Below are 11,107 nucleotides of genomic sequence, written 5' to 3'. Positions count from 1 at the left end.
TAGAAAATTTTCATTGACCATTGGGTTTTTCTTTTAGAAAATGCCACTTTTAATTTCCTAATCCATTACTCAATGTCTATCTTCAGACATATTGTAATTTATATTTATATAAAATAAAAAAAAAATATTGAAAAATCATAAGGACATAAAAGGCATCCAATATAATTTTATAATAATGAACAGATTAGTCAAATTTCTATCTTTATATTACTTTTTACCTTTTTATTATTAATTTCCAGCAAATTCTGACCAATAAACAATCAGCTCTTCGAGTAATAACCAGTCCCAGTAACTTGTTTTAGACCAAACCAAACAATTGTATAAATAGTACACACTTTTAATCACACAATCAACTAATCAAAACAATATTTTCGAACACCACTATTGAATCAGATTTTCGCCAACTTTGGCTTAATTCAATTAAAAAACACCTGTCGTAAAAAACAGCCTTGAGAGGTCGTTATACCTTGAATTCACGACGTGTAGTACATAAAGAATAAGGAACGTGGGTAAAAATAATTGAATGCACAAAAACTAAAGAAATTTTTTGTCTTGAGTAGTAAAACACTTTAGGTAAAACTAACACTAGTGGCCTAGATGGTTGAGTGAGAAAATTCGGTTTTTTCTTGGTTTTTCCAAGTAAGTTACCAAAACCGACTCGACCGGCCCCAAGACGTATGTCTACTGAAGCTTGCCAAGCGTTCCATTACCACGTCAAAACCGGCTACGTTCCCCACTACAAGAAACTGATGCCATACGCGAAATTGTTTATCTCTAGTCTTGTTCTTTAAAAGTTAATTGGAAGACGTTCTCGTACCTTGACCAATCACGGCAGTCGGTACCTCAACCGAAGCAAGAAATTTCAGGTAGGGATGGCGGATCAGCACCGGTCTTCGAAGAAGGAATGCAAGTAACAGGTTGTGGGTGCTACAAAAGTTACGGTCGGGACATGTTCGATGGTAGTATATGCATTTTCGATCTGTTTGGATCGATTTGGTAATGGACACTGGAAATTAAACGATTTTGACGAAAAAATTGTCCGTAATTAAATTAAAAAATACTCCGAATTTAATTGGTAACATAGTGCCATAAAGAGTTCCAAAATATAACACTACCGTTGCTACTTATTGATGTCAGTTAGATAAAAAATTAGACAAAATTCATATACGAATTTAAAAAAAAATGCAAGTAAATTTTAAAGATGATGCGATGTATGATCATCTTTAACACGTTAATCGCCACAATAATGTCATAAGGGGCCGTTCAAGTATTACGTAAGCACTATAGGGGGGCGGGAGGGTTGTTGATTTGCTTATTTTGGGTTGACATGAGGGGCAGGGGACTCTGAATGATGGTTACGTCATAGGTAGTATTTTTATTTTTTTACATTAATTGCAAAATGTTTACGTAAGCATGGGGGTAGGGGGTAAGAGCTTTACTTACTTTTGCTGACAAGGGGGATGGGGGGCAAATAATTGTAATAAATCTGCTTACGTAATACTTCAACGATCTCTAAAACATTTCACATGGGTCATTGTTAACTTTATTAGATAATTCACTTAAAATTGTATAAAAAAACCTTAATGTACAAAAAAAAATATTTTGACAAAATTACTGGAAAAACACTATTTTTTCTGTCACACATATATGACTGACATGGCGCCATTAAAAAGCAAATTAGTCAAAATTTATAAACGAATTTTAAAAGCTAAATTAGTACAAAGGACATGACTCTATTAAATAATTTTGTTAAAAAAGAATCTAAAAACTTTAATGTCACACACATATATGACTGACATGGCAATTAACGTGCTAAAATAGAGGTAGTATTTTCAAAGTATGTCATTTTAATAGTCTTACTATATTTAATTATATCAAAAAAATAAAACGTTTTTTGAAATTTTGCAAAAATTTACAAATAAACTGGTATACAAATTACTATTATTTGACATTTGTAACTAGCACTAAAATATTTAATTTTTCTTACAAAAGAATTTGCTGTATTCACATAATATTAAAAAAAATGGTTGAAACTAAAAATATAAAAATGTTTTTTTTTTTTGGATTTTATGCACAGAGCTGATATTAATCAATTATGAAAGCAAATAATTTATATAATAAGATAAATAAATGAAATAAATTATATATAAAATAACATTTCGTATTTATTTTAAATCATGAGGATAAATTTTATTTTAATTTAAATTTTACAACAAATTAGAAAAGTTATTTATTGAAATTTATTGAAAATATATACATACATTTTTTATATATAATCATTCAATTTATTAAAATTAACAAAAAATATATATATATAATAAATAATGCAATATTACAAATATTTTATACTATTTTTTTACTCGTATCGAAATTCATGCTCATCAATTTCTGTCTTATGTCCACCTCGATGAACTGCAAGAAGTGGTAGAGGTCCCTATGCTTTGCACCAAAGAGATCGGACAAAGAAGAAACACGACTGTTACATTTTGAGGTCTTGAGAGATACCACTGGTAATGCACAAAAAATTTTGCCATCAGCTGCTAGATTAACACGAACACTGAGGGTCGCAGGAGATAATTTTTAGAAATAATTAACTATATGCAATATAAAGAAACAAGAATTATATGAGATAATCAACTTACCTTTAGATGTTTTAACAAATATCAATTGGTAAGTCAGAAAAAAAAGCCACAAATGCTGGATTAACACGAACACTGAGGGTCTCAGGAGATAATTTATAAAAATATTTGAATTTAAAAAATTGTCTAATAGATGGGAAAATAAGGAAAACGATTTACATTCTGAGGTCTTAAACATTTTTTTTCAAACTGCAAGATTAACACGAACACTGAGTCACAATAGACAACTTATGAATTTGGACGAAATTGGTGGAAAATTATTATAGATACAAGATTTGTATAAATATAGATTTTTGAAATAAAACTGATTTCTACATTTTATACATGTAATATATTAAAAAGTAATGTTTTTTATTTAAAATGAGTTTTTTTGAAGTTTAATTACATATGATTATTCTAACTACCACACAGGAATATAAATGAATTTGAATAAAAAGATTTTGGATTGTTATATTTATAAACAAAATATTTATAAATTGATGATATTCAGTTAAGGTAGTTAAGTTTGTAAAGGGATCGTTAATTATTTTTTTTATAAATTTTATTTAAAATAAATACTAAATATTTTCTCAAAATTTTTATATTTCAAAGTACAATCCTCTTGCTTAATAATAGATAATTATTCCATTCAAATGGCTGCCTCAGCTGGTCATCACATAAAAATGAAAATATAAAACTGAAAAAAGTTAGATGGTGAACTGTATATAAAATATGCATTAATACATTCTTAATTAAGCTCATATGCAAACAAATATCCATTTTGCATATATTTTACTAGAATTGCCTCAACCAAAAATCACAATATAAACGCGTCCTAAAGCTCGGGAAAAAAAACTAAGCATTTACGTAAAAAAATTTCAATGCTGTAAAATGTTTTACGACCGTTTTTATATTTTTTTACAATTTTACTTTTACAATTTTTTAATCTACAATACTCAGGAAGATTTTATTAAACTCTTCTACTACTCCACTGATTTTCTCGAAGATTTCGAATTAAAATAAAATAGACAAAAACGATCGAACGTTGGCAATTGTAAAAAAATGCTCGAGTATTTTATACTCGCATAAAATATTATATTACTTTACTAGGTTTTTCTTGTCGTTCTAAAAATCTGCAAAATGCTATAAAGTATGAGTGGTGAAATAAAGTTGGAAAAAAATAAAATTGAGACGCGCAATGGGGAATAAATTCTTGTGATAAAATATCTTAGCGGACGCAGGACCTATATTATATATATATATATATATATATATATATATATATATATACTTATATATTTATTAAAATCCTCGATCAATTATTTATTTATTAAAAAGATAGTTTCAGAAATGTAACATAACTCTTCAACTCCGTTCGAGTATTTAAGGACAAAAATCAATCTCCATATAAACTTTTTAATACAATCTTATCACCCAGTTTAAAAACTTTAATTATGTGATAACATGATCGTAAATACATTCGATTCACTTTCATTTAAAACAATTCATTTCTCAAATAAGTAAAAGTTTTCATTTATTTTTCTTACAATTGTCTGAAATAAATCACTTTCAAAGAAACTCGATTTATAATTTATATTTCAATTAAAAGATTATTTATGCATTTATGTAACCTATTATATAAAATAAATTGAAATTTAAACCATGTAATATCTACCCATTTATTTAACGAGTTTAACGTTATTTATTTACTAAAGTTTGTATTTAATAAAAAACAGATATATTTAAAGTATTACAAAAAATTAAAAATGTTATTGGGAATTCGACAGGTTCCATCAATATTATGTCGTATAATTTAATTTATGAATGATATGTGATATTTGGAATGTTCCAAATAATTTTAATAACAATAATGAAATAACTAAATTACATTCTAAACTGTTGTGAATAACAAAAAATATTCTGAATATATCTAAATAAATAAATTTATAAAATATATAGCATTTCTATATGCTTTGAATAAAACTTATTTGGTGCATTTTTATAATAAAATTTAGATAAAAGCTGTCTTTACAATGAAAAAATTATATTGATTATATTTTTTATATAAAATATGAAAAAGGGCTATACCGTCATCCTGATTATAGCTTTGAATCAAAGGTTTCTGGTGCGATACCCGTCTCGGACAGCCTGATGTCAGGCAGAAGTGATTTCGATTTTTACTTGGGCATATAGATACAATGTTTTCAGGCAAAAATAGCCCCAACCCGGTATTGGTACATCAATAAAAAATCACCAGTACAGAAATTGTATTAATTTGCCATGTAAAGATAGAGAAACCTTTTGGGTTGTCATTTAGTAGGAAACTGTTCAAGATATTAAATTATATTTTTGAAAAGTTTAGTTTAATATTTGCCAGTTCTTTTCTAATAAAAATTTAAGACATTCCATTTTTTACTATTATTTTTCCCACAAGCTCTCCCGTCATTTGTTTTGTTTTTTTACTACCAAGATCAGAAACCGTGTCCTCTTGCATAGAAAAGCGATTTTAAAATAAATAAAAGTTGCACAAGAAAAATAAAAATAGAATGAATAAGTCCTCATAGCTATAACTCATCTTAATATTTTAAGACTCGACTCGTAAAACTAATTTCTAACGTTTCTTCTAAGCGTTTATTGCCATCCACAGTTCAGCATTTACGATCCTTTTCGCGACTGAAGGATTAATAAAGGTGCATCCTAAGGAAATTATCGGCACAGGGAATGGAAATATTAAAAATATAATAGAAAACTGGCGGTGTATGGCATCGTGCCTTAAGGCAAATTGCTAGAACTTTCAGTACAGAAAAATATTTTTTTTAAAAAGTTTGATTTTTCTTTCAAACTTTGAAAAAATAAGATTCTTGAAATTTTTTGAAAAAAAACGACCTCTTTAAAAAATTTGAATTTTTTTTATACTTTAAAATATTTTGGAAATTTTGAACTTTTTTCAAAGCAATAGCGATGCGTTAGCTGCGTGAAAACTAAATATGAAAGCGCGTGAGCGCCGCGTCGTAAAAAACGGATAAAAATTGCTACATAACCCATAAAATTGTAAACAAAATTTGTTTTTATTATTAAAATATCTATAAAATGTGCGATAATTTAATGTGCATATGCCTAATGATCATTTTTTTTTATTTTATTGGATCTCTGAAACCGCTGGACCCGCCAAAAATGCCATCAGTTCTTCATTTTGTCAAAACAAATGAAATGTTTTTTGAATCATTTAAATCGGATGCTCCCTTCTCTCAAAAATTGAATTATCACGGTTGGCAGTTTTTGCCCCGTATCTTCGGAACGGCTGGACCTGCCTTTGCCAAAAACTAATCAGTACATCTCTCTATCAATATGATCCCAATGTTTTTGAATCATTAAAATTGATTGATCCGTGTTCTCTAAATCGTCAAGAAAAAATTGTATCCGCACGTACATATACATCTATCACTCACGAACACGCACACGCACACACATACACACACATATATTTTTGCTAAGGTAAGCCAAAATGTTCAGAAACCTTCGAAACGTAAATGTATACAAAGAAGAATTATTTTTATTTTTTTGCAATTTCTATAACTACTAGGAGTTAACTAGAAGTATATTAATTGTATTTTTGTGTTTTGAGACAATAGTAATATTGAAATGAGGGGCCAATTCTCCGAAAAACATAAAAGTTATTGGTAGTAAAAACTGTCATAAAGCTATGTATTTGCTGTGCCATCTGGCGTTTCATACAAAAAACCTAACTTTGCGTATGCGTCATCAATGAGATATCAGAAAGATGCACTTTTGATAAAAAATGTATTTGACGTTTGTGCATTTTGTAGGTTAGGTTTTATGTGTAGTGCCTGATCGCACTATATTAACTATCATCATTAAAAGTTTGAAAATTTTTTTTTCTATCAATCAACCCTTTCAACTCGCGAATTTCGAGGTTTATATGAATTTAGCCGCAGAAGCGGAGGCATCCGAGTGGAAAGGGTTAAGAACGAGCACAGCCGAAGGCAATGCTAACTAATGCGAATACTTATCGAGTTCTATCAAAATGCTTTTGAATATTAAAATCGGTTCAGCCGTTTTTGAAAAAAAATTGGCAAATGGTCAATTTTTTTGTTATCACAGAATGGCATTTCAATTGTAAATAAATACATCATATGACAATTTTGAATAATGTTCGTTAGCAATATGGTAACACTAGTGATGCACACATTTATTAGTGTCAACCATTATACACATTTATATAATAGTAAATTATAAATTATATATTTGTAATAGCATTATAAAATATGTATAATATTTAAAAACAATAATGTAATTAAAGTCATACTTCAAATATGAAATGATCGGTTTGTCATTGTAATTAGCATTTAGGATTTGAACCTTCATTAGAGAAATGAAGTAATTGCTGATTAATAAATTCAATAACATTCGTTCACACTGTAGATTATGTAAAACAACGCTTAAAGAAATATTGTTTTCACAATTTCACTCATGTAATAATTGTGTTTAAAGAACTTCATGTAATTAAAATTAACATACTTCATTAAAAAAAAAAATCGGTTCAGATACTCACAAAATCCTTCGCCATATTTGGTCACAAACGATTCATAATGACATGAAAGTTGAAACAGTGAAGATATAAAATTAGCAAATTAGACTTCTCTTTCGAAAACTTAAATTCAAAATTTAGTTGTTCTATATCTAATTTTCCATCTGGTCTAAACCGGCCTCAACAAAATTAAATAAGTTGGCACACCGTAAATAAATGCCATTATTATTACCATCTTACATTTTACTTTCAAGCAGACACCAAAAATAAAAGATTAATAAAAAAAATCATCATGTTTTATATATTTTTTATTCCTATTTGGAATTTGAATTCTTCATGATGGTGGTTGTTGGAGACTGTAGATAAGGATTATATATTATTTTAAATAGTTTTTTATTACTTGGTGCTACATGTCAGTTGTCCACAACGATGGTGCACTATGTTTTAACGATTGTTTTATTACAGTTGTAGTTTGAACAATTATCTGCAAACATGGATGGATACCTGATGGAAGGTGTAATAAATTTTTTGATCCTGGAAAATCCGCTTTAGCCAAGGCAAAGAGGAACCTGTAGTGTAGTCCAAAACATACAAGACAAAATGTGAGCGTTTTGAATTCCTTGGAAGGTAAATTTAATTTTTGTTCTTTCATTTCTTATAAGTATTTCTTGATTCAAGTACAAAGGTATGAGAATAATATAAATATTTTCGCCTACTCATGCACTCGGCATGATATACCCACTTGGGTCGGTATGGCTAAAAATTAATCATTTATTCAGTTTTGTGAAAGTCGAAGCGAAATAAAATATACGTGTCAGTTACAAATGTAAGCATGCGATATTTTCTATTGTCATATCGGGCTCCATTAAAACAAAGTGTTAGTGTTATTGCCAAGTATTATGACATAGGCTAGATATTCTCGTGGTCGTGATGGAGTTATCGAATTATGTAGTTCACTGTCTTTGGAACTGATACATTAAGTGTACGTGGTCGTTTTGATTGCAAATTTGCATATTGGGAGATGTAGATCACTTTGAGTTCTTGGGAACTATCCCAGAACAGAAGAAACCAGGAAAGTGGTTTTACCAAGACCCAGGATGACTTCATAAAAAGGATGCTACTCACTGGGAAACATAGTCTCGACTTGTGAAAGAAATTGTACTTTTTGAGTATAAACTAGTGGTTTATGGCACCTTAAGGCAAATTGCTAGAACTTCCCGTACCAAAAATTACATTTTTTAAAAGATTACATTTTTTTAAACTTCGAAGAAATTAGATTTTTGAGAAATTTTAAATTTTTGAAAAAAAAAACTTTTTTAGAAAAGAACTTTTAAAGAAAATGTTTTCTTTATTTTGAAATATTTTGGAAATTTTGAACATTTTTTCAAAACAATTGCGCAATGTAAACAAAATTTATAAGTATTATTAAAAACTCAATAAAATAACTTTTAATTTGATGTGCATATATTTAATGAACATTTTTGACTGCCAAATAGCATTTTTTTTACTTTTTTTTAATAGATCTTCGAAACCGCTAGACCTGCCTTCCCAAAAATTTATTAAGTTTTTCATCTTGTCAATACAAGTAAAATGATTTCTGAATTAAAATTTTATCTTTTATTTGAATTATAATTTATTTTTGATATGAAATCGGACGCTTCGTTCTCTTAAAAACTGAGTTACCATGTTTGACACTTTTTGCCCCGTATCTTCAAAACGGCTCGACTTGACTTTGCCAAAAACTAATCGGTCTCCTTATCAATATAAATCGAATGTTTTTTGAATGATTCAAATTGGTTGATCCGTGTTCCCGAAATCGTCGGCGAAAATTTGTATCCGCACACACACGCACGCACACACATCTACACACACACACCCACATACATGCATTTTTTCTAAAGTATACCAAAATGTTCAGAAACCTTTGAAGCGTAAAGATATATAAAAATTAAATGGTAATATGAAGAATAATATTTTATTTTGAGGCATTGGCTCATCAATATATATACATAAAAATATCCGTTCTCCGACCACCAATCCCGGAAGATAAAAATGTTGAAATTCTTCGTTTTATCTGTTTAGGTTCTTCGCTTTATTTTTACAAAAATTTTAGTATTACTCAATTTTTATACACAGTATTTTCGCATTGTTTCCCTTATTTCATTGGTTTAGCTTTCAGCAATCAAGAGTTATTGACCCAAGAGTATTATTCCTTTAATACATAATAAAAATCCCCAAGAAATTTATTAAAACTTGCGTTTTTTATTTGCCATCCCATAACTATATAAACTTTTAAAAAAGTGGACATGCTCCATTGACGAGATTTCAGGTTGTTGTTTAATAGAATTCTTGTCCTGATGGTAAAACAAATAAAGACTGATCAAATACTCAACTCTATTACAACTGGCTCACTTTTCAATTAATGGAAAATATCTGGATTTTTTCAATACAGATATATAATACGGTTTATATATTTATCTGATTGGATATTAAATTTTATGGCATATTCGATTTACATGCAATCACCCAAAGACAATTCTCCTTTAACAATGTAATCTCGCGTTGAGATCGAAAAAATAATTTGAACAAAAAATTATGTTCAACAGTAGTAGGCATTATTTGCATAACAAATATATATATATATATATATATATATATATATATATATAAATATATATAAATATACATAAATGTTTATAATCTGTTGCAAAAAATACACAACCAAGTAGATATAAAGCAAGCATTTGTTAATAATAATAGATAAGCTAATTTTCTTTTTCTAAGCAAACTTTATTTTTGTTTGAGTATTCTATTTAATTTATTAACACTCTGGGGACGGCTGACCACCTCAGTGGACAAACATACTCTGTGAGGCACAGGCTATTTTATAAACAATGACTCAGTTTGCATCGAAAAGATGAATAAATCACATATAGCAGTGATAAACTGTATTGTATTTTGAAAATAATTTTAAGTTATTTTAGTAGTATTTTTAGCCTTTACAGACAAATTTTACGAAATTACTATTCGAACCGATGATAGTGATGAATGTGATGATGATATTATCCAACGAACAAAAAGAAGAAGAAGTTCGACAAATTAAATGAAGAGCGGAAAAACATTATTAATGTGCCGATTCTCCTTCAATAATCGAGTTTGACATACATCAACAAACACCCCGACTACAAATACCAAGCAATATAAGACATCCAATAGATTATTTTACTTTATATTTTATAAATGAATTATTAGACAATATAATAGAAAAAATAAACCATTATGGCAGCAAAAAAATGACCAAATATACTGACTAATCAGTGGCATATTGTAAATGCGAGTGAAAGAAAAGGGATTGTATTGTCTACTCTGACAGAAAAGCACCAGGAGAAGGACGGCGAACAACACTTTATTGTAAAACATGTCAAAATCAACCATCTATGCATTTGGAAAATTGTTTTGAACGTCACCATTCTTTATAAAATGATCAAAAATAAATTAATATTATAAAAGTATGTCCTTCAATGACCACAAATTTTTATCAAACAAATTGCATAACATACACAATAAAATCAAGTTTACAGCCGGTAAAGTAGATTGTTTTGAAATCGGTGCCGTCCCTAAAGTGTTAATCCATATAGTGATTGAAAACAAACTTTTACATTGTTCCTCCAATTTCTCTTGTTACAATCGTGACCAATTGCTCCAACTTTTGATGCAATTTTCCATTTCAACATTTTTTTTTTCAAGAAGGGCTTCTTCAAGTTGACCTATTTTGAAAATTTAGTTTCGTAACAAAAAGTCTTAATTTTTGAAAACTTGGGAAAAATGTGTAATCATTATCACTGTGGTCTACGAAATGCCGTTTACGGTTACGGTTCCAAAGTTTAAATAAACAAAAGTAACAAAAATTTACCACAATAACCGAAAACTAGTCACAATA

The sequence above is a fragment of the Ctenocephalides felis genome, unplaced genomic scaffold (genome assembly GCF_003426905.1).
Source record: "Ctenocephalides felis isolate EL2017-DRISC unplaced genomic scaffold, ASM342690v1 CF-g0.4_SCAFFOLD_00845, whole genome shotgun sequence".
Classification (NCBI taxonomy): Eukaryota; Metazoa; Arthropoda; class Insecta; order Siphonaptera; family Pulicidae; genus Ctenocephalides; species Ctenocephalides felis.
This window is presented reverse-complemented; position numbering follows the sequence as displayed.